Consider the following 4,392-nt stretch of genomic DNA (forward strand, 5'->3'; position numbering starts at 1 on the left):
ATATTATTTACAAATCATTAAATCTTGTTTTGACCGTTTTGTCATTAATATGCATTGATATTTTTATTATTAACGAGGAGTGTTAGGCTTACAAACAAATTTTACAGAAAAACTAATACAAATTGATATGGCACAATATGATTAATTTTTTTCAAAATTTGAACTTATCTTATATTCAATCATATTGTGCTACATGAGTTTGTAAAAATTTTTCTGCAAAATTTGTTTGTAAACCTAGCATTCCTCATTATTAACAGCTGTTATTATTTTCTAAGCATTAATGGTTGTTATTAAGACATGAGATTTTGAGAAAATATCGTTTATGCCCTTGGTCATTAACTTATATTTATGGCCTTTTGATAACGAAAGATATTGATCGTTCAAGTTTAATAAGTTTTATGGACTTTCACCATTTGCTCATTAACAAGTGTTTTATGGTTTTCAACCGTTTTAATTTGGTCATTATATTTTCTTTATGTTTTAGGTCCAGCATTATATATATATCACCACTTCGTTGGTTCAAGTGGCTTTTGATTTTGTCTTACAACGTTTAGCCTTTCATGCATTGTGTTAGCATTTGTTATTGCTTCCCACTCGCAATTATTTTGTTGTTGTACATCATCCACTTTGAGAAAAAACGGATTGTTCTATTACTTTTCGTTATTGAAAGTGCATCCTTAAAGAAGGTAGACGCTATAATCTAACTCTGGGAGATTACATGTTAAAGGATCCGATCGCACCGAGTTATATACTCTAAGAGACATGAATCAACATTTAAGGACAATGCTCTTGCGTGATTCTATAGCATTGTGATATCTTTTCATACTCAAATTTTTCATCTCTTGTAACTTATTTATTCTATTGTAAATTTTCAGATTATTATTATTATTATTTTATTTCAATAAGAATTTTGTATTTCCAACAAATTCAACTTTATTATCGAACAAATTGGGTTTGTTTCTAGCTCCTATGACTCTCCACTTTTTATTCAATGTTTGATGTTAGCCTTATTCTTCTTGATAAAACCCAAGAAAAATAGTGAGAGAATGAAGAAGAAAATACTTGTATATTTCTTGATGATAATTGATTTACATGAGGATCTATTTATACAGAGAATTTGGTTTACATAGCCGTTAAGAATTGATGTTGTGATCTTCTATACAAGGAAATTGTTCACGTAGATGGAATGTTAACATTACAGGCTTGAGATTTTATTTTCTCAATTAATTTATAACCGTTGCTAATATTTTCTTCCTCAACACTCCCCCTCAAGTTGGAGTGGATATTCATAACACTCAACTTGCCAAGTAGGTGATGAAATTGTTTTGAACCCAGTGCCTTAGTAAATAGATCAGCAGGTTGTTGAGTGGTAGGTATGTGAAAAGTCTGAATTATGCCATCCTGCAGCTTTTCCCGAATGAGGTGACAATCAATCTCTATATGTTTTGTTCTTTCATGAAAGACGGGATTTGAGGCGATGTGGATGGCCGCCTTGTTGTCGCAATACAATTTCGCTAGTTGTGGATGTGGGATATGAAAGTCTGCCAACAGTTGTTTTAACCAGGTAATTTCACAGCAGGTTGAGGCCATAGCTCTGTATTCTGCTTCAGCTGAAGAACGGGATACTGTTGTTTGCTTCTTTGTTTTCCAAGATATTGGTGAGCTTCCAAGGAGTATACAATATCTAGTGATTGAACGTCGAGTATCTCTGCATCGTGCCCAATCTGCATCACAGAATGCATGTAATTGAATGTTGCTTGTGGCTGATAAGAGAATTCCTTGTCCTGGAGACTGCTTGATGTAGCGTAATACTTTATGTGCTGCATCTAAATGAGATGTGCGTGGCTTGTCCATAAACTGACTCAACACCTGCACTGCATATGCCAAATCTGGTCTGGTGATGGTTAAATAAATCAACTTACCAACTAGTCGACGATATGACGAGGGATCCGTAATGAGGTCTCCATCATGCTTACTGAGTGCCAGATTTTGCTCCATGGGAAAAGTGCTGGGTTTGGCACCGAGGAAGCCTGTGTCTTCAAGTACTTCAAGAGCATACTTTCTTTGTGATAGAAAGATGCCTTTCTTTGAACGAGCCACTTCGATGCCCAAAAAATACTTTAGGTTGCCGAGATCTTTGAGTTTGAAATGGTCACCCAAATGTTTCTTTAGCTTCTGAATCTGCTCCAAGTTATTGCCTGCCAATATAATATCATCTACATAGACGAGAATAGCTTTGAAGTTACCTTCGTGGGATCGGACGAATAGTGAGTAGTCGGCCTTGGATTGTTTATATCCTGCATTAATGAGAGTGGAAGAGAGTTTTGCATACCATTTGCTTGAAGCTTGTTTAAGCCCATACAGAGATTTATTGAGTTTGCAAACTCTAGTCTCCCCCTTTCGTCCGAAACCAGAAGGAAGGTGCATGTAGACTTCTTCGTGAAGGTCACCATAAAGGAAGGCATTGTTTACATCAAGTTGATGCAAATGCCATCCGCATGAAGCAGCAAGTGCAAGGAGAGAGCGGACAGTCACCATTTTAGCGACAGGAGCAAAAGTCTCCGTATAATCAAGGCCTGCCTGTTGGTTGTAACCCTTAGCCACTAAACGAGCTTTGTATCGTTCCATTGAACCATCTGGGTGATATTTGATTTTATAAATCCATTTGCAGCCAATGGGTTTCTTTCCGAATGGAAGAGAAGTTAGAGTCCATGTGTGAGTCGACTCAAGAGCATCCACCTCAGCCCGCATAGCATCACGCCATTTGGAGTCTTGCATGGCCTGCAAAAACGACTTTGGCTCTTGTGCAAGGGAAATAGCAGTGGTAAAGGCACGATGGTGGTTAGAGAGGCATGTATAAGATAAAAAGGCATCAAGGGAGTAAGGGTTACCTGACGAACGCACCAACGCTGATTCAGATGATTGAGTGGTACGAGATGGCAAGGCCTGTGCAAGATGAAAATCACGTAAGTATGCAGGTGGCTGGGTCGACCGAGTGGATCGCCGAGTGACCGGACAAGGAGAGGGGGCAGTCTGGATGGTGGAAAGGGCAACTTGAGCTTCAATAACAGGTGACAACGAGGTAGTGACATCATCAGGAAGATCAAAAGGGATAGGTAGGACCGGTAGAGATTGCTCAGGGGTGGTTTGGGCAAAAGGGAAATGATCTTCATGAAAAAGGACATCACGAGAGATGAAGGTTTTGTGATGATCAAGATCATATAGACGGTATCCTTTCTGACCATAAGGATAACCAAGGAAGACACATCGTATGGCACGAGGGTCAAATTTTGAGGGATTTTGTGAATGAGTGGAAGCAAAGCATAAACAACCGAAAACTCGTAAGTGATTGTATTGAGGCTTCGAGTTGTGTAACTTCTCATATGGAGATTTTCCAGATAGGAGGGGGGTAGGGGTTCGATTGATCAAATAGGTAGCGGTGAGGATAGCGTCTCCCCAGAAACGTGTGGGTAAGTGGGCTTGAAAGAGTAAGGCTCTGGACATATTGAGAAGGTGGCGATGCTTGCGTTCAACAACTCCATTCTGTTGGGGAGTAGAAACACAACTGGTCTGATGGATGATTCTTTTGTTAGAATAAAAGGATGGAATGGTGAATTCAGGGCCATTGTCACTACGAATAACTTTGATGGTAGTCGAAAATTGGTTCTCGACAAGGTTAATGAAAGATTGTAGAAGAGAGCGAGCCTCAGATTTATGTTGCATCAAATATACCCATGTGCATTGGGTGTAGTCATCAACAATGGTCAAAAAATAATGTGCCCCATTAATGGAAGATGTGCGGTAACCACCCCAAATATCAACATGTATTAAGGCAAAAGGTGCAATAGAAGAAATTTGACTAGTTGGAAACGGAATACATGTTTGCTAAGCGAGAGGACAAACAAAACATTGTTCTGAATTTGAACTACAAATTTCAGATACATTATTGGAAAGAAAAGACAAAACTTTATTGGAGAGGTGACCTAATCTGCGATGCCAAAGCTGTGGGGTTGACTTTGCCACCTGACACCGTGAGGGTCTCGTGTTGGTGAAGTAATACAGGCCATCCCGCTCAGTGCCCAGACCAATCATCTTCATCGAGCGAAGGTCCTGGATGAAACAAAAATCAGAAGAAAAAATAATGAGACAGTGCAATGTCCTACTTAGTGTACGCACAGAGATCAGGTTAAAATGAAAAGTAGGAAGACAAAGGACATTATGAAGGATGAGTGAAGGGGAAAAAGCCATAGATCCAATGTGAGTTACAGAAGCATATGAGCCATCAGGTAATTGGACAGTACGACCATGAACAGGATGGGACTGGGTCAAGGCAGTGGGAGAACATACCATATGATCAGTAGCACCACTATCAAGAATCCATAATAAATCATC

The sequence above is a fragment of the Corylus avellana genome, chromosome ca2 (assembly GCF_901000735.1).
Source record: "Corylus avellana chromosome ca2, CavTom2PMs-1.0".
Lineage (NCBI taxonomy): Eukaryota > Viridiplantae > Streptophyta > Magnoliopsida > Fagales > Betulaceae > Corylus > Corylus avellana.